The 26,860-nt window shown below is 37.9% G+C and overlaps 1 protein-coding gene across 11 annotated transcripts in view; it reads left to right on the top strand.

Annotated features, from left to right (window-relative positions):
- CDCP1 (CUB domain containing protein 1) overlaps positions 1 to 26,860 on the top strand; it is a 171,158-nt gene that overhangs the window by 40,289 nt on the left and 104,009 nt on the right. The window lies entirely within an intron of this gene.

Genomic DNA, 26,860 nt, shown 5'->3' with positions numbered 1-26,860 from the left:
TTGGGCAGCGCACCTAGGAGGAACAAGGTGGGCGGAAAAATTTGGAAGGCACAAGGAAGGAAGCTCAGCTTCCGGTCTCAGAACTTTTTGCTCTTCGCACCCTCAGCAAGAAGTTGCGAGACCGGACGTTGAGCTTCCTTCTTTGCGCCTTCCAAATTTTTCTGGCCACCGGCCCGGGGAGAAAGAGGTTTGAGACCTCTGTGCCAGAATTAAAAACTTGTGTACCAAGTTCTCAAATCTCCTGCACTATAGCGCATAGCGCAGGTTAGAGGGAACAGTGGCGACAACAGAGAAGGCCCTCCCCTGTGATCTTGCCAACCTGCATTGCAGGAGTAGGCCAACTGTGTGCTCTAATGATCCTGCCAACCTGCATTGCAGGAGTAGGCCAACTGTGGTCTCTGGGAGTTATGTGGCAGGAGACAGTCCCATATAGATAATCTGGCCCTAAACCATATAGGGCTTTATAGGTAATATCCAACATCTTGAATTGTGCCCAGTTTTTCATCCCCTGGGGTTCCTCAGTAAACTAAGGAGATCTTCAGGGTCTGCTACCTTGGAGAGGCTACAAAGGCGCAATCTGGTCCAGAGCCCCTGATGTGGCTTTATTCCAGGCTGTCACTAGAGATCCAGCCAGACTACAGACTAATGAATCAGGAATATCCCTAAGCTTCCTCTGAAACCCTTCTGCATCCATTAGGCACCTGGGGCAGAACCTCCTAATTGGTTTCACCTCCCTGTGCTGGGGGATTGGTCGGTCAAAGTCCAGCCTCAGCAGGGAGTGATCTGACCATAACTAGGGCGTGATGACTATATCCCTTAAAACCAGATTATTTTTCCACTGCTCCAAGAGAAATACTAGGTCAAGTGTGTGTCCCCCTCTATGAGTCAGACCCTGGATTACTTGAGTCAGGTCCATGGTTGTCATGGAAGCCATGAACTCCTGCACCAGTTCTGAGGTTTCACCAGGAGATGGTAGATTAAGCCTGGGGAACTCCACCACCAACCTGGCTACCACCTCAAATAGTGCAGGCAGGGCTGTTGTAACATAGCTGGGAGGCAGATATGTTAACAGCAAGCCCACCTGAACCCCTAAGTCCAACCTCAAGAGGAGTGACTCACATCTGGCAATCTCAGGAGCAGGGACCCTATGAGGGCTTAGAGTCTCCTGGATAATGACAGCCACTGTCCTACCCCTTCCCTGCCCAGACTACATCTGACACCAGCTACACGGGATGAGACTGAGGCATCAGAAAAAGGATTCACTTTCAATGCAATTGATGCTTTCAAACAGCAAGTCCTCATTCCCTGGGAGCGGCCTATCCCTTGCATCCCTCCGTACCTGCCCCTCCCAGTTACAACTGTAATGTCCCGGCTCTCCAACACACCCAAAGTCACTCTCCCATCTTTTTTTTTTTCCAATATTTTTTTATTAATTTTCTTAAAATAACACAGACTTACAAACATTCAACATAGAATGTGGAGATGTATCATCCCCGCTTTTCTCAAAAGTATAAATGCAGATACAGAAAAAGGAATACATGGTTAAATGCGTAATTCAATACTACTAATACAGAAATATCTAGTAAGGAAAAAGTGATATTATAAAAAAGAGAAATAGTTATAACTAATATAAAGTGAAACAATCTTGTCAATTCTATGTATATAAACTAAATCTAATATTAATCTCAATAAAAAGAAAAGAAAGATTTAAACCAAAATATCTATACTTATTATTAATCTTCTATTATTATTATTATTATTTTCTTATCTATCCATTCATAAACATTGTTCCATGTTTCATAAAATTTCGTTTCTTCTTGATCATTCAAGCGTCTTGTCATCATATCCATCTCCGCGCAGTCTAATATTTTTGTAATAACTCCCTCTTCTTTGGGGATATTTTCCTCTTTCCAATTTTGCGCGTAAATAATCCTTGCCGCTGTAAAAATATGTATGATTAAGTACAAGATTTCTTTTTTGTAATTTTGGTTAGTAATTCCTAGTAAACAGAACTCCGGGGTAATTTCTATTTTTTGCTTTGTAATCTCTTTTGTCATTTTCTCTATCATTTTCCAATACATTTTGGCTTTATTACATGTCCACCATTGGTGGTAGTAGGATCCTATTTCTTTCTTACATTTCCAACACAAAGGTGATGTCTTAGGGAACATTTTTGCTATTCTACTTGGTGGGAGATGCCATCTATAGAACATTTTAATTTGATTCTCTTTCAAAGAAACTGATTTTGTCATCTTCCAATTGCACATCCAAACTTTCTCCCATGTGTCTAAATCTATTTCTTTGCCTATATTTCTGCACCACAGTATCATACTATCTTTTAATGTTAAATCAATATTCTTGTGAGCAACCAGATATTTGTATATTTTCCCAATTACCCTGTTTTGATTTTTAGTAATTAAATCACTTAACAAATTTTTATTTTTATTGAATATATAAAGTATATTGTCTTTCTGGTATCTAGATCTAATCTGTGCATAGTGCCACCAATCGATTTGTATCCCTTCGTCTTGTAATTTAATTCTAGTTTTTAATTTCATTTGATCATCTAACAAATCTTTATATCTTATTTTTCTTGTATCCTTGATGGAATTTGGATGTATTATTGCATCTAATGGGGCAACCCAATCCGGAATTGTTAAAAAGTGGTTTTTCTTTATATCTTTCCATACATCAAATAAATATTTTCTTAATGTATGTCTTTTAAAATAAGAATGATTTTTGTCTTTATCGTACCAAATGAAGGTATGCCAGCCAAGCATAAGATCATGTCCTTCTAATTTTAATGTTCTCGTGTCCTCTAGGGTTATCCAATTTTTAATCCATGTTAAGGCGGCTGCCTGGTAATATAATTTCCAATTTGGGAGGGCAAACCCCCCCCTCTTTTATATCTTCTAACATATTTATCTTAATTCTTGCCTTTTTTCCTTGCCATAAAAATTTTCTAACCACATTTGTTAGATTTTTGAAAAAATTTGCCCCTGGATTTATTGGGATCACTTGAAATAAAAATCATACCTTAGGTAAGATATTCATCTTAATTGTAGCAATTCTTCCCAGAAAGGATATTTTTAAGTTATTCCATATTTCTAAATCCTTTTTAATTTCATTAATTAATTTTATATAATTATCATTCTTTAATGTTATTGTTTTGGCTGTTAGCCATATTCCCAGATACTTTACTTTTTAAACTATTTGTATTCCAGTAATACATTCTAAATTACTTTCTTGTGATTTATTCATGTTTTTGGTTATAAATTTTGTTTTATTTTTATTTGTTTTCAAACCTGCTACCTTACCATATTGTTCTATTATCTGGATTAATGTTGGTGCTGTGACTATCGGGTCTTCCATTATAAAGGTCAGATCATCTGCAAAAGCCTGGACTTTATATATCTCTTTTCCAACTGTTAACCCTTTTATCTTTAAATCTGCTCTTATTTTTATTAATAGTGTTTCTAAAGTCATAATGAACAGGAGAGGTGAAATAGGACATCCTTGCCGAACTCCTTTATTTATTTTAAACACTTCCAATTGCTCGTTATTTAATATAATTTTTGTTGTTTGTTCTGAATAAATAGCGTCTATTAAATTAACAAATTTAGGGCCAAATCTCATTCTATTTAGTTGCATCTTTATAAATGTCCAATTAACGTTATCAAAAGCTTTTTGAGCATCTAAGAACATTAATGATAATGTTTTATCAGAATGTTGCTCATAGTATTCTAATACATTAATAATTGTTCTAAGATTATTTTTAATTTGTCTACCTGGCAGGAAACCATTTTGGTCTGAGTGGATTTTACTATTTATTACCGTTTTCAACCTGTCTGCATATATTGCAATAAATATTTTATAATCTACATTTAATAATGATATTGGTCTATAATTTTTAATTTTTTCCTTTGCTGTATCTAATTTGTGAATTAAAGTTATCAAAGATTCAGACCATGATTTGGGAATTTTACCATCTAACCTGCATTCATTAAAGATTTGCAGCATATTATGTCTTAATGTTTCATTTTCTATTTTATACCACTCTGCTGGGATAGCATCTGGCCCTGTGGCTTTGTTGTTTTTTTGCTTCTTAATAGTTATAAGGAGTTCTTCCATTGTTATGGGACTCTCCATCCTCTCTTGTTGTTCTTCTGTTAATTGTGGTAACTCTGAACTCTCTAAGTATTTAAATACTTCATCTTCCTCGATATTATCATCTTTGTACAATTCTTTAAAAAAATTTGTACTATGTTTGCTTTTCCCTCTGTGTCATATTTTATTGTTCCGTCTTTGTCTTCTAAATATTTAATTAATTTAGATTGTCTCTGTTCTCTCAGTTTATATGCTAACCATCTACCTGGTTTGTTGGCATGTTCAAAATATTGTTGCTTAGCTCTTTTTATTTTTTCCAGTGTCTGGTTTTGTTCTTCCAGTCTAATTTTGTGTTTGATTAAATTTATTTTTCCCCCCAAATCCTTATTTTTCATATTTTGTTGTGATATAAATTCTAATTGTTTTAATTCATTCGTTAATTGTTCATATTTTCTTTTCTTTTCTTTGTTATATTTTGCTGTGTAGGATATTGTTAATCCTCTTATGTATGCTTTAGTTGCGTCCCATAAATTTTGGGGAGTAGTATCTGTATTTTTGTTAATTTCGAAAAATATTTTTAATTCCTTTTCAATCCATTCTTTATATTCTTTCTCTTTCAAAATATTTCTATTCATTTGCCAGTGGTAATGCTTTTTACTATTTCTCATGTAGACTATAACTGGATTATGGTCCGCCCAAGTATTAACATCTATTTCCACCTCTTGTATATACTCTGCTGTTGTTTTAGGAGCCCACACCATATCTATTCTAGTCCAAATTTTGTGGGGGTTTGAGTAGAAAGTATATTGCCTTCTTTGAGGATGTCTTTCCCTCCAGATATCATTCAATAACAGTTCTGCTTTCATTTTTTGAAAAGTGGAGGGTAGTAAATTCTTTTTTTTCTTTTTACTATTTTTCTTCTCCCCCGAGTGGTCTAATTGCCTGTTTGTTATGGCATTAAAATCTCCAATAATTAACATATTTTCCAAATTTAACTCTATGATTTTTTGGTGTAGTTTTTTATAAAATGCAATTTGATCATCATTTGGGGCATATATAGAAACAATAGCAAGAGGTCTAGGTTCAATATTAACCTGGACAATCAAAATTCTACCTTCATTGTCACTAAATAATTGTTTGGAATTTATAGAACTCTCAACATACATTGCTACTCCTCTTTTCCTTTGATCTGCTAATGCAGCATACATATTTCCAATTTTATTATTTAGCAATAAGTTCCAATTACTTTTTTTTATATGTACTTCTCCCATCTTTATAGGTCCTCCAACATCTCAGCCAGCTTGCCATTCCATATACACTACTCGCTACATATAAAATCTCATTTCTACTATAAATTTCTCAAGATTTACTTAAAATAATCACTCATTCAATCTCACAGCATACATATTCTGACACATACACTCCTTAATTTAAACTAAAATTCTACTCCAGTTAACATAAAAGTATTTAAAATATAAATTTGAAATATAAAACAATAAAAACAGTATAAACCAGTAAAAATACAATTGAGTCAGGATATAAGATGTTATAATACTTGTCCAAACTAGTATAGTCCCAGTTCATCAATATGAGGGGGGAAATATTATTGTCCTTCTTTAAAGACCTGAGAAGTCCCAATTGATTTGTCTGAGAGTCCTGAGTTAAAAATTGTCTATTCTTCTTCACAAGGGGAACAAATATCAGAGGGGGCACTAAAGTTCTCATTCTTATCATCTGTATTCACAGACCTCTTGTAATTTCATCTAAACAAGAGGTCAATAACACAATAATAGACCTCCTGGAATATCTTCGGGACGGCCTTCTGCAGCACGAATCCCAGCTAGGTCCCACAGAGTGCGCCTTCTCCGGGTCCCGTCAACTAAACAATATCATTTGGCGGGACCCAGGGGAAGAGCCTTCTCTGTGGTGGCCTCGACCCTCTGGAACCAGCTGCCCCCAGGGATCAGAATTGCCCCCCCCCTCCTCACCTTTTGTAAGCTCCTTAAAACCCACCTCTGTCGTCAGACATGGAGGAATTGAGATATTCCTTTCCCCCTAGACCTATACAATTTATGCATGGTATGTTTGTGTGTATGTTTGGTTTTTAATAAGGGTTTTTAGTTATTTTAAATATTAGATTTGTCATATGCTGTTTTATTATTGTTGTTAGCCGCCCCGAGTCTACGGAGAGGGGCGGCATACAAATCTAATAAATAAATAATAAATAAATAATAAATAAATAGGAGAGAGCCATGAGGGTGTTGTCCCCAGGGCTGGCTGCTCCCACCAGCCCACACCCTCAGCTCTGTTTTCTCTTTGGGTCAAAATAATAATAATTAATAATAATAATTTATTAGATTTATATGCTGCCCTTCTCTGAAGACCTGGGGCAGCTCACGACAACAACAGTACAGTAGAAATCTAATAGTTAAAAACTAAAGTTAAAAACCCACTATCATTAAAAAAAACAATCGATACTACACAATCATACCATACTCAAGTCCAACTAGTCAGAAGGGGGCTCATTAATCCCCCCATGTCTGGTGACATAAATGAGTTCCTAAAACCTAAACAGTTCAGGTATTTTCCCACATCCCCTCCACTGTCAGTCACCCTCACTGACCCAACTATTTTGGTTTGGTGCTGGTGAGCCCTTCCTGTACATCCCCGGCTCACCCTGAATATCCTGGTCACTTTTCCTCGGCCACTCACAGTTTATCTCTCAATCCTTGTCCTGCACCACATTCTCCTGGGCACTGGCTGTTCTCACCAGCAAACGCCCCTGGTCCCATCTAGCAGCCAAAGCAAAACTCGGCCGTCGTTCTCCTTTGTCTTGGCGCCGATTGCTCTCACCCATTGGTGCATTTGACATCATCAGTAAATGGCTGGTAAAGTGAAAGTTCAAATTGTTGAATGTTAAGTTGGCTGTCTATATAACTCTGGGTGGCTGGCTGCTCCCAGCACACAGACCATTCTCTCATCACGTCCGTCGCCCTTTACACTTACCAGCCTCATTAATCAATCTTTATGAATCTTGGGCTGCTGGCAGCCTCTGAGTGTGGCCGCCATCTTCTGCATTCCATGTTTGGTGCTCTGGGCTGTCCCCTTGGATATCTGACTTCAGGATGGCTCTAAATGTCCCCACAGGTGTGTAGTCAGGACTCTGGAAGCTGGTAAGTTCTGGCTGGTAAAAAGAAATTACTCCTGGCCCCAAAATAATTGTGGAGATGTTTTTAAAAAACCATAGTTCTTGCCTCCATTTGTACCATTGTGCCTAACACTTCCCAGGCATTCTACAGATTTGCAACATACAGTATATAAGCATAGCAGCATCTGTTATATATAAGGAAGAAAAAGAGAATGGCTAATGTGCAGCAGAGTTTAATGTGTGGCTAAAAGAGTGGTGTAAAAGGGAAGTCTTTGGGAGAAGCAGATATGTTGGGAGCCATGGGGCAAGCCTTTCTGGGGGAAGAAGAGATTGCTGCTTGAAAGCAATCCCTTGTTCCAGCCCCACGAGCTCAACCCGGGTTACTGATAACAAGTGTAATCCGGACCCGGGGCTCAAGCTGCTGCTACTCAATGCCAGGTCAGTGGTAAAGAAAGCTCTCCTCATCCGAGATTTGATCGTGGATGAGGAGGCTGACCTGGTATGTATGACTGAAACTTGGCTGGGCCCGGAGGGAGGAGCTCTTCTCTGTGAAATATACCCAGCCAAGTTTCAGGCATGCCATCAGTCACGACCCCAGGGAAGCAGGGAGAAGTGGCTATTATAGCCAAGGTGACTTTTTGCCTATGTAGACTCGTTGCTCCCGAGATTGCGGGTTGCAAGTCCCTCTTGGTGAAGTAGGACCTAGAGGTTCAGGTGGGTTTGTTGCTTGCATACCTGCCTCCCAGCTGCATGCCAACAGCCCTGCCTGTGCTGCTCGAGGAGGTGGCTAGGTTGGCGGTGGAGTTCCCCGGACTTATTCTCCTGGGGGACTTTAATCTACCGTCACTCGGTGAATCCTCTTGGTTAGCACAGGAGTTCATGGCCACCATGATGGCCATGGACCTGACTCAAGTAGTTCAGGGTCCAACTCATGAGTGGGGGCATGCACCTGACATGATATTTCTCTCGGAGCAACTGAGTAATGGTCTGAGACTAAGGGGCTTAGATGTTCTGCCTTTGTCATGGTCAGACCATTTTCTACTGCGGCTTGACTTCGTGGCTCCAATCCTTCCCTGCAGGGAGGTGGAACCAATTAGGTGGTTCTGCCCCAGATGCCTAATGGACCCAGAGGGCTTTCAGAGGGCACTTGGGGTTTTACCAGATTCACTTGTCCACAGTTCGGCGGAGTCTCTTGCCATGGCATTGCACCATTGTAACCTCTCCATGGCACTAGACCCCAGAGAGCTCCTTGGTTTACCGAGGAACTCCAGGAGTTGAAACACCAGAAGAGATGTCTGGAGACGCGGTGGAGGAAAAGTAAATCCGAGTCTGATCGAACACTTGTAAGAGCTCGTATTAAGACTTACAAAGTGGTGCTGAAGGTGGCAAGATGTGCACCTTGATTGCATCAGCAGAATCTCACCCGGCCGCTCTGTTTAGGGGGACTCACACCCTTCTTAACCAGGGGGGGGAGTTGGGAGCCCTTACAGAGCAGTGCCAAGGATTTTAACACATTTTTAGCTGATAAAATCGCTCAGATCCAGACAGACCTTGAGTCCAATTGGATAGCAGTTGACTGACAACGAGTCAGTCAAGGTGACTGGGGCCCATCCTTGTCCACTTGTCTGAGTGGAGTTTGACCTGGTGACACCTGATGAAGTGGACAAGGCCATGGGAGCTGTGAGTTCCACCACCTCTTTACTGGATCCATGTCCCTGTTGGCTGGTTTCGGCCAGCAGAGAGGTGACACGGAGCTGGGTGCAGGAGATTGTCAACGCTTCTTTGAGGAGGGGGTCCCTTCTGGCTCCGTACAAGGAGGCACGTGTGCTCCCCCTCCTCAAGAAGCCTTCCCTGAACCCAGCCATACTTAACAACTATCACCCAGTCTCCAACCTTCCCTTTATGGGGAAGGTTGTTGAGAAGGTGGTTGTCAGGCCCAAAGTCATTATGTGAAGTCCAAGGTGGGCCTGACACAGCTTGGGAGTGTGAAAGAGATGCCACCACACATTCTTTTCTCCAGATGCCATAGTAACAAACACAGGAAGGAATAAGGAATTCTGCATAGGATTGGCCCTTATGACTGCACTTGTGGGTGTGGGGATGTGAGATGGGGTTTTGACCCGGATGTAATCTAAGGGACTCAGAGTTGGAATGATTCCAGTCGAATCCAGACATGGCTGTTAATAAATCTTGCACAGTGAGAAGCACAGGCATGGAATTGATTTATTGCTCAAGCTATTTGGTTCGCTGACAGTGGTGTTACTCCAGCTCCAGCGGTCCTTTGAAGAAGTTGATTATCTAGGCCCTCGTCAGGATTTAGGCCTGGCTACAGCACGGAAACTGCTTTGGTCACGCTGATGGATGGTCTCTGGCGGGCCAGGGATAGAGGTTTATTCTCTGTCCTGGTGCTTCTTGACCTCTCAGCAGCTTTCGATACCATTGACCATGGTATCCTTCTGCAACGGCTGGAGGGGCTGGGTGGGGGAGGCACTGTTTTGCAATGGTTCTCCACCTACCTCTCCAGTCGGTCGCAGTCGGTGTTAGTGGGGTGTGTGTCAGAGATTGACCTCTAGGTCTTGTGGGGTGCCTCAGGGGTTGGTCCTCTCCCCTTTACTTTTCAACATCTACATGAAACCGCTGAGTGAGATCATCCAAGGGCATGGAATGAGGTATCAGTATGCTGATAATACCCAGTTATACATCTCCACCCCATGTCCAGTCAGCGAAACACTGGGGAGGCACTGTTCTGCAGTGGTTCTTCTCCTACCTCTCCGGTCGGTCGCAGTCGGTGTTAGTGGGGGGTCAGAGGTTGACCTCTAGGTCTTGTGGGGTGCCTCAGGGGTTGGTCCTCTCCCCTTTACTTTTCAACATCTAAATGTTGAAGTGAGATTATCCAAGGGCATGGAATGAGGTATCATCAGTATGCGGATAATACCCAGTTATACATCTCCATCCCATGTCCAGTCAGCAAAGCAGTGGAAGTGATGTGCCGGTGCCTGGAGACTGTTAGGGTCTGGATGGGTGTCAACAGGCTCAAACTCAACCCTGACAAGACAGAGTGGCTATGGGTTTTGCCTCCCAAAGACAATTCCATCTGTCTGTCCATTACCCTGGGGGGAGGATTGTTGACCGCCTCGGAGAGGGTTCGCAACTTGGGCGTCCTCCTCGATCCACAGTTAACATTAGAGCACCATCTTTCAGCTGTGGTGAGGAGGGTGTTTGGACAGGTCTGCCTGGTGTACCAATTGCGACCTTATTTGGACATGGAGTCATACTCACAGTCGCTCATGCCCTCATCACCTTGAGGTTCGACTAAATCAATGCTCTCTACATGAGGCTACCTTTAAAGAGTGTTCGGAAACTTCAGATCGTGCAGAATGCAACCGCGACAGCTATCGTGGGGATCCCTAGATTTGCCCACGTTTCTTCAGCACTCCATGGCCTGCACTGGCTGCCGACTGGTTTCTGGTCACAATTCAAAGTGTTGGTAATGACCTGTAAAGCCCTACATGGCATTGGAACAGAATACCTACGGGACCGTCTTCTGCCGCACGAATCCCAGTGATTGAATAGTTCCCACAGTTGGCCTTTTCTGTGTCCCGTCGACTAAACGATGTCATCTGGCAGGCCCCAGGGAAAGGGCCTTCTCTGTTGATTCCCGGTCCGCTGGAATTAACTCCCCCTGGAGATTAGAACCGCCCCCACTCTCCTTGCCTTTCGTAGGTTATTGAAGACCCATCTATGTCACCAGGCGGGGGGAAACTGAGACATCCTCGGGCTCATATAGTTTATGTATGGTTTGAGTGTGTTGCATGGTTTTAGATGTATTTTAAATATTGGATTTGTCACATTGTTATAATTGTTGTGAGCCGCTCTGAGTCTTCAGAGAAGGGCAGCATACAAATCTAATTAATAATAATAATAATAATAATAATAATAATAATAATAATAATAATAATATAAAAAAATAATGTGAATACAACACAGCAAATGAGATCACTATGCTGGATTTCATATTTCATCACCAGTCGGGTGCTTCCCAAGTATCTAGGACTGTGTGATGTAGCATCGAATTATGTTTACTGATCCCAATAAAGCGGCCCTTTTGTTTCTTTGGTTATAAATGCCAACCAGCAGTGGAATTTATTAAATATCTTGCTAAATATCTGTCCAATCACTAAAGTATCATACATTTGCTGATTCCTCTAGTTCAAAGTTTCAAAATGTATATTAGGATATTACTTAATGTTCAATTTGATAAGAGTTCTATTTTAAGAGAACTGTCTGAGACAGCTTATTTACAATGTAAATAAGAGGCTGCCACAGAGAAGGGGGAGTCAAGTTATTCTCCACGGCACCTGTAGGACAAGAAGCAGTGGGAGGAAACTAATCAAGGAGAGAAGCAATTTAGAAGCAAGGAATGTGAGGACAATTAATCCATGGAACTACTTGCCTCTAGAAGTTGTGAATGCTCAAACACTGGAAGTTTTAAAGAAGATGTTGGATACCCACTTGTCGGTTTTCTGCCTAAGCAGGGGGTTGGACTAGAAGACCTCCAAGGTCCCTTCCATCTTGGTTGTTAGAAAATGTTTCACATTTTAAAATATCTGTACAAGCCACAAGAGACATCTCTTTAGAGCAGTGTTTCCCAACCTTTTTTGAGCTGTGGTACATTATTCACACTTACAAAATCCTGGGGAACATTGAGCGGGGTGGGGGGGGGGTGGGTGGGTGGGGGGCTAAAAATGTTTGGACAAAAACCCCTCTCTTCCTCCCTTTTGCCCTATTTCTCCCCCCTCTTTCTTTCCCTCTCTCCCCATCCCTCTTTCTTTCTTCCTTCCTTCCTCTCTTTTTTGCTCTTTCTCTCGCCCTCCTTCCCTCCCTCTTTCTCGCTTTCTCTCTCTTGCATTCTTTCTCTCTCTCTGTCTCTCTTGCTATCTCTTTTATTCTTTTTTCTTTCTCTCTCCCTTGCTTTCTCTCTCGCTTTCCTTCTCTCTTCTTTCTCTCTTGCTTTCTTTCTCTCTCTCTCTTGCTTTCTCTCTTTCTCTCTCCCTATTTCTTGCTTTCTTTCTCTCTCTCTCTCTTGCTTTCTCTCTCAGACACACTCTTTCTCTTTCTGTCTCCCTGGCTTTCTCTCTCTCTTGCTTTCTCTTTCTCTTTCTCACTCTCTTGCTTTCCTTCTCTTTCTCTCTTGCTTTCTTTCTCTCTCTCTTTCTCTCTCTCTTTCTCTCTTTCTTTCTTTCTCCCTTTCTCTCTCTCTCTCTCTCTTGCTTTCCTTCTCTCTCTCTCTCTTTCTCTCTCGTGCACCACGCCAGCAACATAGAGAGAAAGAGAGAGCGGAGAGAGAGTGGAGGGTGGCTTGCCGGTCCGCGGCCCCCTGGATCAGTGGCCCCGCATGGCCCCAGTGCAAACTCCGCTGTTGCCCTCGCCTCCGCCTAAGAGGCAGCAGCCACATCCAACCCTTCGCCCTCCCGGGTGTCTATGGCGCTCAGCGCCCGGCCACGCACCGCCTCCGCCTCTCGGTACCCCGCCTGACTTCTACTTGCAGGAACGGGTGGTGGGGCGCCACGAAGGGCGGCACTTGGAGGCCACCACGGCACCGTTGTCATCACGGCGCAAAGCCACGCAGTCCCGGATCGCTCGCTTCTCCGGCCAGCAAGCCGGCTGCCTGGGAAAGCGTCGCGCTTTTTAAATGCGCGCTTTTCAAACGTGGCGCTTTCCCGGGTAGCTGACTTTGCTGGCCGGAGAAGGGAGCGATTCAGGACTGCGTGGCTTTGCGCCACTTCAAAAATTTCTGCCGGGGGGGGTTCCTAATGACTGTGCGGTCGCACGCCCACGCAGCTTAGAAGCAGCAGTGGCCGGCGCCCTCCCACTGAGCCCCAAAAGCTCACTTCCCGTCACCGCCAGGGAAGCTCCAGCCAGGCCGGGCTCGCGGCACACCTGACCATGTCCCGCGGCACACTAGTGTGCCGTGGCACACTGTTTGGGAAACACTGCTTTAGAGGAACATCTTCCCACCTTGTAGACAATACTTCCAGAAACTGGGAATAACCATAAACAACTTCTACATCTAGTATCCAATATCCAGTATCTAGTTCAGGAAATACAGATCAGTTTGACATGCCTTGATTGTTAATGAATTATCTACCTTCAGTCTCTCTAGGACTTTCAGCTGACTTGCACCTAAGGAGATTGTTTTGATTTTTTTTTTTTTTGCAAAAGCAAAACCAACATCATTTAGAAGCAATTACAAATGCCTTCAATGAGAATTTAAAAAATACAATATCCATGATTCTAAAGATTTGGAGGATTTCTTCCAAATAGGATCACCTTGTCGCGGTTTGTGAGTGATTAAAGTCTGTTAAAACCTTAATCCCGCGGAGGCAATAGATGAAAACCTTTAATCATTTGTACAAAACAAGATTTCTTTATTATAAAACAGAAAATAAAACATGTCTCGAGGACAACATAACAAATATGTCTTCACATGATGGAGGTAGAAAAGGGAGAATGGAGAATGAGGAGGAAGAAGAAGGAAGTGATGTTAGATTTGGCAGGATATTACATCATAATAGGAGGAACTTAGTAAGGCACACACAGTTAACTCTTTCATTACTAAATGTCTCTGGGGCTGGCAATATTCAGCGTGACACCCCTTTGGAAGTCATCAGTGACATTGTTCACATAAGGCACATTTTCTTGCAGAGGTATTCGTGTTGGTCAGCTGGCAGTGGTTTATTCAGCACATCAGCAATATGTTCAGTTGTGGGCACATAGTGTAGTTTCACGAATCCTTGTTTCACATATTCTCTTACATTCTTATATCTTTTTAAAAAAAATATTTTTATTGTTTTCAAAAAAGACAAAGACATACAACTTTAAACATTTAAGGAGCTGCCATTGCTCCGCTTGTCAGAGAAGTCTAACTAGTACAGAAATATAAAAAACCCTAACTGTTATCAGATCTATGCAGAAATGCCACACTTGTAAATTGCATTCTTATTTAATTTAATTCTATATTTTAAATATTAAACTTATTAATTAATTATGTACTTATACAAAAGGAAAAGGAATAAACAAAGTATTAGTAATACAGAAAAAAAAAGATATACTCTTCTAAGTTAGTTATACTATATACTATTTCATTCTATCTTATAGTTCTTCAAATAGTTATACTGTATATTCCTATATATTTAATTATTAATTCTATTTTTAAAATTCCACCAATCATATACTTTGTCCCATATTTTATAAAATTCTGTTTCAGTTTGATTATTCAAACGTTTAGTCATCATGTCTAGTTCTGCACATTCTATAATTTTTTTAAATACCTCAGTGTCTTTTGGTATTGTCTTTTCTTTCCATTTCTGTGCGAATACTACTCGGGCTGCAACCAATATGTGTATTATTAAATAATAAATTTCTTTTTTATACTTTGTATTTGAAATACCCAATAAAAAGAATTCAGGAGATTTTTTAATCTTCTCCTTTGTTATTTCATTTATCCAATTCTCTACTTTGTTCCAAAATATTTTAGTCTCAGGACATGTCCACCATGTATGATCATATGTACCAATTTATTTTTTACATTTCCAACAAATAGGCGATACAGACGGAAACATTTTAGAAATTCTGTATGGTGGAAGGTGCCATCTATAAAACATCTTCATTTGGTTTTCTTTTCTTTTTTTTAAGTTTTTTATTATTAAAATAGAAACGTATACATCATAATACAACATATGGTACATTACAAAGCATAACACATACAATACGGAAAAAAGAAAAAAAAACAAAGCAAACAAACAAAAACAAAACAGATAAAAGTATCAGCGAATAAGCAGGGGAGTTGTATTGAAAACGAAAATTAGATCCAATTATATTTGTTCATTACCATGTTTCGAATAATTTATCAAAAGAGTTAAATGCCAGAATTGAAATAAACATATTGTTGAGAAGTTAACAAATAATAATAAAGTTACATATTTAAATACATATAAAGTCTCATGCTATCATATAAGATAATAGATTACTTTATACCAGATTTGTAACAGTTCAAGGTTGTTTCTAATGTTACAATCTTAAAGCCTGTTGTTCTCGCTTTTGCTCCCTAGCCAATTATAGAAAGGGTCCCAACAATTATTGAACGCAGCCAACGATTCATTTCTAACTAGTAAGGTCAGTTTCGACATTTCTGCGCAGTACATTATTTTTTAAATTATTACTTCATTTGGGGGTAGCTCCTCATTTTTCCACCACTGCGCATAGGTTAGTCTTGCTGTCGTAGTTAAGTGAATGATTAAATGTGCTTGGGGTTTCGATAGATTTTGTCTGATTATACCCAATAAAAAACATTCAGGGGTTTTGTCAAGTGATAGATTTAATATTTCGTCGATCCAAATTCCAATCTTATTCCAATATAATTTAGCTTTATTACATTGCCACCATAGGTGGAAATAGGTGCCCAATTCTTGTTGACATTTCCAACAATTTGGTGAGAGTTTGTTGTTTAATTTGGTTAGCTTAATTGGGGTAATATGCCATCGGTAAAACATTTTAACCAAATTTTCTTTATAGGAAGTGGCAATAGTCAATTTATAGTTCCTAGTCCAGAGTGTTTGCCATTCCTCCTCTTTAATTTCATTTTTGAGGTCTAGGTTCCATTTTTTAACATTAATTTTTGTGTTGAAGTTGTCCAATTCATTGTAGTTTAAATAGCAGTAAAAGTTTTTGGATTAGCTTGTCTTGAGGGCCTATACATAGCTTATCTAGTAGGGCATTTTTCCTTATCCCAGATTTTTTTTTGTTAAATTTAGTTTGAATCTGAAGGTATTCCCACCATTCCACTTTTTGGCCCAGATTTTCAAGTTCTAGCCTTGTTTTAATTGCCCCATTTGAGTTTAGAATGTCATTATATCTTATTATATTATTTCTTTTGTGTAAATTAGGGTGTACATAGGCTTCTAAAGGGGCATACCACATGGGAATTCCTTTATAAAGTTTAGTTTTGATTTTTTTCCAAGTGTCAATAAGTGATTTCCTAATCAAGTGGTTGGAGAAGTATTTGTGGGTTGTCGGCTTTTCGTCCCAGAGATAATAGTGCCACCCTGAATGGAGGTCGTGGCCTTCTAATTTAAGAAGTCTAGTATTTGTTAGGCTCATCCAGTCTCTCGTCCATGCTAAAGATGCAGCAATGTAGTAATCCTTCCAAATTGGGAGAGCTAGTCCTCCTTCTTCTCTCTTTCCTTGTAAATATTTTAATCGGATTCGAGGACGTTTATTTTGCCAGATGAAATTGTTAGTTAATTTGGTCAAATTATTAAAAAATTCCTGTTTTAATTGTATAGGGATTGTTTGAAATAAAAACAAAATTTTGGGCAGAGTATTTAATTTTATGGCTGCAATTCTCCCAAGTAGGGAAAGTTGTAAGTTCCTCCATTTTGACAAGTCTGCTTGTATTTTATCTATTAAAATATCATAGTTATTTGATTTTAAGCTGGACACTCTGTTTGTCAAATTGATGCCGAGGTATTTAATTTTTGTGACAATTTGAATATCCAATTTAGCTGATAAGATATCTTTCTGTGATTGTTGCATATTTTTGGTTAGAATTTGAGTTTTAGTTTTATTTATTTTGAGGCCTGCCACTGTACCGTAATCTTCCAGAACTTCTAATAATTTGGGACCTGAGTCTAAGGGATCTTCTAAGATGAATACCAGGTCATCTGCGAAAGCTTGAAGCTTATAGGTTTCTTTCTTACAATTTAACCCCCTTATATCTTCCTTGTCTCTAATAATTCTCGTTAATACTTCAAGGGTTAAGATAAATAATAAAGGGGACAGTGGACATCCTTGTCTTGTGCCTTTGTAAAGAGAGATTTTTGTCGATGTGTCTCCATTAAGAATAATATAAGCTGATTGGACCGAGTAAATAGCTTTTATTGCATTTATACATTTGGGGCCAAATTCCATATATTCAAGCTGTTTAATCATAAATTTCCAAGACACGTTGTCGAAAGCCTTCTGGGCATCAAGAAATATTAACGCCACCTGTTTTTCATTATGGGCTTCATAATACTCCAGCGTGTCTAACACGATTCTAATATTGTTCTTTAGCTGTCTCCCGGGGAGAAAGCCATTTTGATCTGAATGTATAAAATAATTTAGAAATCCTTTGATTCTACTCGCTAAAATGGAGGTGAAGATTTTATAATCATTTGGTTTTCTTTAAAGGAAATTGATTTTGTTATTTTCCAATTATACATCCATATCTTTTTCCATGTATCTAAATTTATCTCTTTGCCAAAATTTGTACACCAACTGATCATGTTATCTTTCAATATCCAACCTATCGTTCTATAATTTAATAAATATTTATAGACATTTCCAATTGTCTTGGCTTTTGAAATAATTATTTGGTCAGTACGTTATTTTCTTTTTTTAAAATATAAGTCTTAACATCTGTTTGATATCTAGAGCTGATCTGCATATATTGCCACCAATCTAAATCAATACTTAACTCCTGTAACTCTTGTTTTGTTCTTAATTTTAATTGATTATCTAACAAATCCCTGTATTTCCAGGTTTTACCTTTTTCTTTAAGATTCGGGTGTGTGATAGCTTCAATGGGTGAAACCCATTCCGGCATTACTAAGAAATGGTTTATCTTTATTTCATTCCATACTTCTATCAATGCTTTTCTAATAATATTATTTTTAAAATATGAATGTATTTTTAATTTATCATACCATACAAATGCATGCCAACTGACCATCAGATCGTGGCCTTCTAGATTAAGCAACCTTTGGTTTGCTAAGGTCAGCCATTCTTTTATCCATGTCAATGTGGTGGCATGATAATATAATTTCCAATTTGGGAGACCAAGGCCTCCTCTTTCCTTACGATCTTCTAATGAATTTTGTTTTATTCTTGATTTTTTTACCTTGCCAGATGAATTTTTTTATTATCTTATTTAATTCAGCAAAAAATTTCGTTCCTGGATTTATTGGAATGGCTTGAAAGAGGTACAAAATTTTAGGAAGAATATTTATTTTAATTGTAGAGATTCTTCCTACAAATGATAGTTGTAAGTTACTCCATATTTCTAAGTCTTTTTTAACCTGACTTAATAATTTTAAGTAATTATCATTTTTTAAAGATACAGCTTTGGAGGTCATCCATATCCCTAAATATTTCACTTTTTTTGTGATTTTCATGTTTGATAAATCACTTAATACTTTCTCTGTGTTTCAATCATATTTTTTGTTAGTATCTGCGTTTATTTTCAATCCTGCAACTTTCCCATATTCCTCAATTAAATTTATTAGCTTTAAGATAGATTCTGTTGGATCTTCCAAAATAAACACCATGTCATCGGCAAATGCTTGTGTTTTATAGGTTTCTTTTTTAATCTTCAATCCTTTTATTTCCTCATCTGCTCTTATTTTTATCAACAATGCTTCTAATGTTAAAATAAATAACAATGGTGATATTGGACAGCCTTGTCTTACTCCTCTTTGTATAGCTACTTTTTTCGTCTGTTCAGTGTTTATTATAATTTTAGCTGTTTGTTCGGAGTATATAGCGTCTATTATGTTAAAAAACTTTGTTCCTACTTCCATCTTGTTTAATTGTATTTTCATAAAGTTCCAATCCACATTATCGAATGCTTTTTTCGCATCTAAAAATATAAGTGCCATTTGCTTTTCTGGATGCTGCTCATAATATTCTAATGTATTTACTATTATTCTTAAGTTATTTTTAATTTGTCTTCCTGGTAAGAATCCATTTTGATCACTGTGTATCATATTATTTATAATACTTTTAAGTCTATTAGCAAATATTGATATAAAAATTTTATAATCTACGTTCAACAATGAAATAGGTCTATAATTTTCAATTTTTTCTTTCTCCGTATCAACCTTATTTATTAAAGTTATTAAAGTTTCTGACCATGTTTTTGATAGTTTACCTTCTGTCAATATTTGATTATATGTCTCAAGCGTATTTGAAAAAAGTATTTCTATCTCCAATTTATAAAATTCTGCTGGTATTGCATCTGGGCCAGTCGCTTTATTATTTTTTTGATTCTTTATGGATTGTTTTAGTTCCATATCTGTAATGGGTTTATTTAGTCTTTGCTGTTGTGTTTCGGGTAAAACTGGTAGTTCTATTTTTTCCAAGTATTTGAAAATTAAATCCTCGCTTATTTCTTCTTTCTTATATAATTGTCTATAAAATTCCAATGCTATTTCCTTTTTATCTTCTATTCTATGTTTTATTATGCCTTTTGAATCTGTCAAATATTTTATAATTTTATTTTCTCTCTCTTTTCTTAATTTGTATGCCAATAATCGTCCAGGTTTATTCGCATGCTCAAAATATTCTTGTTTTGCTCTCTTTATCTTTTCTACGATTGGTTTTTGTTCTATTAATCTCAGTTTATGTCTTATTAGTTCTCTCTGGTTTTTTAGTTTGTCATCCTTATTCTCTTTTTGCATTAACATTTCTAATTTTTTAAGTTCTTCTACTAATTTTTATAGCATTTTTTCTTCTCTTTATTTCCCCCCCGCTATAAATGATATTGTTAATCCACGTATATATGCCTTGGTTGTATCCCATAAATTTTGAGGGGTAGTACCAGTATTTTTGTTTATTTAAAAACAAATCTCTAATTCTTTCTCTATCCATTTTTTATACTCTGGGTCTTTTATTATAGTTCTGTTCATTGACCAATTATTTATTTTCCTTTTGCCTTTCCAATATATAGATAAGGGGTTATGATCTGCCCAAGTATTTGTCTCTATTTCTATTTTACTAATTTGTTCCATTATATGGGCAGGAGCCCACGCCATAGTTCCCTCTAAGCTGAGCAGTGAGCAATCGCTCACTTAAAAATCATCATCAACTCAGAGTTTTCCAAACCTGCCCAGAAGCCGAGAGGGAAAGAGTGAGAGGGAAGGAGAGAGAGAGGAAGAGAGGAAGAGAGAGAAACAGATAGAAAAAAGAGAGGAAGGAAAAGAGAAAGAAAATCAAAATCTAGTTTGAAACTAGCTCAACTATTTAAGTGGCATTTTGATATTGATAGAGTTGCCCTATTATGAGCTCACTGTTATAGACACACAGTACAGTATTTTATTTTGAAATTCTCTGAGGCAAAACAGGGTGGGTTTTTGTTTGTTTGTTTATTTATTTATTTAATATTTCTGTGCCGCCCAGTCCCGAAGGGACTGCCGCTCAGACACTATACTTTTCCGCCCACCCCCCAAAAAAATTAGAGGGAACACTGGCCCAGGCCATGTCAATTCTAGACCAAGTCTTGTGTGGGTTGGAATAAAAGGTATATTGTTTATCTTTTAAGTGGTGTTCTCACCATACATCTTTTAATGATAATTCTGTACTCATTTTCCAGAATGTCGCCGGTAAAATTACCTTTTTTTTCTTTTCTTTTCTCAGTATAATCCATTTGGTCATCTGAAATTGCATTAAAATCCCCTATTATTATCATATTTTCAATTGATAACTCATTAATTTTTTCATGCAAGTCTTTGTAAAATTGTTTTTGATTATCATTTGGTGCATAAATTGAGACAGTTACCAGAGGTTTTGTTTCTAAGTCTAATTGCACTATCAACATCCTTCCATCACCATCATTATATATTTCTTTAGATTCAATTAATTCATCAATATACATTGCTACTCCTCTTTTCTTTTGATTGGCCAAACTAGTATATAATTTCCCCAGTGTTGAGTTTTTAAGAAGACTTCATTTTGATTTTTTAATATGAACTTCTTGTAAAATATTTATCTGAGCTTTTTGTTTCGTAAGTTTAGTTAATACTTGATTTCTTTTCCTTGGGTTGTTCAATCCGTTTACATTGACTGAAAATATTTTCAGGTCATGTGTCACCTTTATTTATAGTACCTTTTAGCTTCTTTTGGTTCTCGAAGTCGGGTTTCCAAGATTAGTTCCTGTGAAGTCTGTGCTTGTTTCTGCTTCACAGCCAGTGATTCTTCCCCTCCACCACCTGTGGCCCCCATCATGTTTTCACTACTCTTTGGTTCTATCCGAGTTTGTTCAATTCTATCTAATCCGCTGCGTGCTAAGAAAGATCTTGCTTGTTCCACACTTTCTATTTTCACTGTTGTTGATTGCCAGGTTAGAGTCAAACCTTCTGGTATCAATCATCTAAAAACAATGTTCTTTCTAATTAAGATACTTGTAAGAAAATAGTATTCTCTTCTACTCTCTTGAACTCTCTTCGGAACTTGTTTCAGAATCGTAATTTCTTTCCCATTATGTTGAAAAGTCTCATTTTTTGTCAATCTCAGTATCTCGTCTTTGATGGTTCTTCTTGAGAACTTAATATGAACTTCTCTGGGTAAGTTATGGCGCCTTGCATAGCCAGTCTGGACTCGGTAAACTTCATCAATTTCTCTTATCAGTACTGTTGGATCCGCCTGCATGATACCTCCCATAACTTCTGCCATTTTTGCGGATAAATCTTCATCTCTTTCTTCATCGATGTTTTGAAACCTCAAACCATGTGACGCGGATTGGAGTTCTAAGTTAGTTATTGCTATATCAAAATCTCTGTGGGCTGCATAGTTACGGTCTTCATATTCTTCCACTCTCTGTCCCATGACTTGAATTTTTTCTTCTGTCACTTGTATTCTTTTTTCACTGTCTTGTAAATTTTGTTGCATGACTTTTATATTTCCATCCATTTCGGCAACGTTTCCTTTCACTTCAGTTAATTCGGTTTTAAGTTCAGCAATTTCTTTTTAAATCTCATCTTTCATCTCCTTCATTTCTTGCCTCATCTCTTGCTTCATTTCTTGTAGATACATTTTCATTTCTTCTTTGTTCATGTCAAGTTGAGTTTTTGTCTGAGTTTGTGACTCTTGAATGCCTGCTAGTGCTTCTTGAATAATCTGGAAGTTAGAATCCATCATTGGCTTTTCTTTTTCTTTCTCTTTAGCCAACATTGTAGTTATGGTCCTTTGTTGTAATGGTGATGAAGTTGGGGAGACTTTAGGTGTAGGGGTTGAAGTCGAAGCAGGAGTAGTTGTTTGTTTTCGCATTGTTGTTGTAGTCACCAAAATCACACTTTGTGCCCTATAGGAACCTTTCATATTCCAAAATTTCTATTTTATTTAACAGTTATTTAAATCTAAATCTTATATATTCTTAATAATTTTTAGTTAAAAAAATGAAAAGGAAAAGAATTTACATCTAAAATACTAGTAGACAGGAAAACTAAACGTACCGATTCAATTCAAGTAATACAATAATTATTTGAATTAATTAAAGAGAAAAAAAGGTGAGAGGGAAAAGGGAAAAGAGATAATTCAGTCTTTTAGAATCCTAGACTCCTGAAAGGGGGGGGACCAGGTGGGGAAGGGAAGAGAACAAAGCTTCTAGCACATAATTAGTTAGTAATAAAGAAAGGAAAAGGATATAATTGTGGTGAAAAAAATAATTAAGAGAAATAAAAGAAAAAGAAAAGGAAAAGAAGGAAAGAGAAAAGAGAAAGCTTATTTAAGAAATTATTTAAAAGAAATGGGAAAATTTTATTAAAAAAATATTTCTAATATTTGAAAATATGAAAGGGTAAAAAAGGTAATAAAAATAAAATAATAATAATCACCCCATTAATTAAAAAGGAGAAAAAAAGGAAAAAATATCAAAATCTAAAAGAAGAATCCAAAAAAGTCTAATAAGTCCAAATAAACCAAATATGAGTTATGCTTTAATAGAAATATCAAAAAAATATTCCAAAACAAATATCCAATATAATATCCAAATTAGAATGATTGTAAAAATAAAATCTGTATCTTCTTACTGTGTAAAAGGAAAAAGAAAAAAAATATGAAAAGGAAAAAAAAAAAGAAAAATATCCTTACATCTCCAATATCGTGTTGAAAAAAAATAGTCCCACTGAGTCCAAAAAGAAAGGGAGAAAAAATTGGAGAAAGAGATAAAAGAAAAATTATAAAAATAGAAAAATAAAATAGGCTTCATCCAATCAAATAATTGTCAAATCAGTCTTTAATTATCAGGGAAAAATATAATTATAAAAGATGAATAACAATAAGAAAAAAAGAATAAAAACACCACACTATAATCTTAAAATTGAAAAAAAAAAGTTATACTATTAGGTTTAACAAAGACAAGTAGTTCCGGCTGTTCTTCTTTTCCCGTGTATGGATATCACTTACAGCTTTTTTTCCCTTTGTTTATGTTCGCCTTCAAGGTCTTCTTTTCAGAAACTTTCTCCAATACCAAAAGATTTCCGTGTGGTGCTGTCAATCTCCTTTATCTGCCGATCTGCTTCCCTGTAGACTTCTTATTCTGTTTTTAAACTTCCGCTATCGGCGATCGCTATGGCTGTGCCCAGACAGCCATCCGGTTGCAGCTCTCCATTCCTGTAGCTGCGGGGCTGTCCCTAACCCCTGGGGCCGCGGCGATCCGTCCCGGGGGGTCCAGGAGACCCCCTGTTCTGGGCTGAACCCTCCGGGTGTTGGCACAACACAAAACGGCGTCCTACAGGGTGAAAAGGTAGGCTACGGAGCCAGAGCTTAGCTTCCGCACCTCCGGCGCAATCGAGCTCTATCCGGAAGTCCTCTACATTCTTATATCTTATGTCGATGTGCCGTGTACGCGCTCCAACATATTCACTTTCAGATATGAAAGTAACTGAAACATTGCCCTCCATAATAACAATTGGTTTCTGGTATTTAACTTTGGTATTCTTGATTAGCTAGTGAGTAGTAAGTAATCTTTATATCCTAGTGTTCTGAGCACAGTTAAATCTTAAACAGACCTTTAAATATGAAACTGAAAACTTAAGTCCAATCTATCTAATAGCAATATTCCTAAATATATAAATGTCAAAATCTTATATTATATTATATACTAAAGTAAGAGAGAGAGAGCAAGGAAAGGTTGAAGCAAAGAACTAGGGTATACTAGAAAAAAGATTATAAAGTTTATAGTTATATTTTAAGACAAGATGTTTTAACACAACTTTAAATATTTTCTTTTTATCTTCTATCTTCTGTCTTCAATATTTATTTTCCTTAATCAAGAGTTAGTCAACAATTTAATGGTAATCAGTTAATAAGAAAATCTAAGAGTATTGTAATCGGAAGAGATAAGTTAATTCCAATATAAGTAATCGATAATCAGGGGTTTAATAGAAAATCTTCGAAGTTTGTACCGTAGTCAGAGTCAGAAAGAGTCAGAGAGTTTATACAAAAGTTAACGCCAAACTTTGACCCGCTTATACCCTCTTATAATTGTTTTGTATTTCCAAAAGCTGTTTCAATTATTTCCAACGAATCAAATATTTCGAACTTGTATATGCTGAATTACCCTTGTATCAGCGCCGGCTTCCGGTTCACAAAATTCGGTTTGGGCCACTCCAAATAGCCAAGTATCGCTCCTTCTCGTGACTTCCAGAAACTTCCACAAACTTTCACAAACCTCCACAAACCATCATTCACTTTCGCTAAGAATCCACTTTGCTCTTGCTGCCAATCCAAACAGATGTTGTCCACTCCAACACAAAAGGCCGAATGCGAGGGAAAGTTCCAACCAGGTTCCACCTTCGACACCGATCTGTTTAATGCGATCCCCCGACCTCTCTTCCTCACTCGGTAATGGCCGCCGCCCTAAGATCTTGCTATGTCACCGAGTTGGTTTCTCTTTTCTTCGCAGCAAGGGAACACGCTCACCACTACTCGTCGCCGTTCAACAAAGACCCTTCTCAATCTCACCAACCATCATACCATCCAATTCGATATTTGATATTCGCAACCCCAATACTTGGTCTATATTAGCTGCTCTTCTAGCTTCCTACAGAATGTCGGGCAGCCACGTCTCCGGATCGGCACAGGCCGATCTCTTCAGCCCCAGGCCCGGGCGATTCTCCGCTCCCCCCGCGGGTTGCCTTACCGCTACGGGTACACGGAGAGTTCCCCTACAAGTTGCTCGTCCCTTCAGGCTGCAACTGCCGCAAATGGCGAGCCAAAAAGCTGAAACGTGGAGATCGATCTCGAGAGCCCTCGAAGACCGCTCCGTCACGACGTGACGTCAAACCGGAAGTATTATTTAATTAAAAGTATCGAAGTATTTTTGGAACTAAATTATTTTTATAAAGATTTCATAAAGATTTTATAAATTTAAATCAACTGGTAATTGTATAACCTTTGATGAATTGACTAGATTTTGATTGTTATTTAAACCAATTAATTAATTAATTAACTAATTTAAGTGATTAACTGTTCTTATAAACTACATTGCAATTATAACCATAATTATAGAAATTGATTAACTGACTATTTGAATATCTGACTGTTTAACCGTTTGGTGGGCCAATTGATTGTATAACTTGTGATACAGTGGGTATTGAGCTTACTTAAAATGTCAAGGTCCTCAGCAAATGCTTCCCAACCTAAAGGTGGTAATAAACTAGTAGCATCTCAACCTGTAACCCCTCAGAACACTAAAGGGGCAGAAAGTGTGACAATTATGGCTTCCCAGTCGTCAACAATAACACTTGCATCACTGCAAGAGTTAATATTAAAAATGCAAGAATCTTTGGACCAAAATTGTGAAACATTGGCAGGGAACATAGAGAATGTAAGAGGTGAAATTCAAAAAGATATACAGAGAGTGGAGGACAGAGTAGGTAAGATGGACGGGAAAATTGAGCAAATACAAGGTGCCCTTTCCGAAAACGCACAAAAGATACAGGAGATAGAGCAGAAAAACTGGAAGCTAAATTGCAAGAAACAGAAAATAACACAATGTCAGCTATCAAAAGCATGGAAGAGGCCTTATTAAATATGGAGCTTGAAAAAGCCTCTTTTTTCTTAAGATTTCAAAACATACAAGAAAGTAAAGAAGAAAACATAGCAGAAACAATGGCGGAGATAATAGCGGGCGTAACGGGTTCAACAACTAGTAGAGTATTGAAGGAAATAGACGAGATATATCGTGTGTACACCGGCTACGCCCACAGGAATAAATTACCTCGAGAAGTCCATGTTAGGTTTGTCAAAAAAACAACGAGGGATGAGATATACCATTTAGCTAAGGATGACCCGATAATACATAAAGGAAAGGAGGTAATAGTCTTAAAGCAAATCCCCAGGCGAATTAGAGAAAAGAGAAGACAATACCAATTTTTGACATCTAAATTACATCGACACAAAATCTCCTTTAGGTGACTCATCCCCGAAGGTCTCCTAATTACTCTCCTGGGGAAAAAGCACAGGATTAATACAATAGAAGAGGCTCAAAACTTTTTAGATCAAAATATTAAGATAATTGAATCACAGAAACTAGGAGGGAGAGGGAGAAAGGAGGTGGAGAGCAGAGAGGAATCAATATCGGATGAGAACATACAAGAACCAGAGATCAGATATAAACGACCAATCGATGGCAAAGAAGGGGCAACTACAAGGTCTAGAGCAGGAGGTAAAGAGCGGAATTAAGGAAACAACTATAGATGAAGAATTATCACTAATATCCATAAACATCAATGGTATAAATGCATCAAAGAAAAGGAATAAAATATGGCACAAATTAATTAAAAGCAA

This window comes from Erythrolamprus reginae, chromosome Z, assembly GCF_031021105.1.
Source record: "Erythrolamprus reginae isolate rEryReg1 chromosome Z, rEryReg1.hap1, whole genome shotgun sequence".
NCBI lineage: Eukaryota > Metazoa > Chordata > Lepidosauria > Squamata > Dipsadidae > Erythrolamprus > Erythrolamprus reginae.
This window is presented reverse-complemented; position numbering and strand designations above follow the sequence as displayed.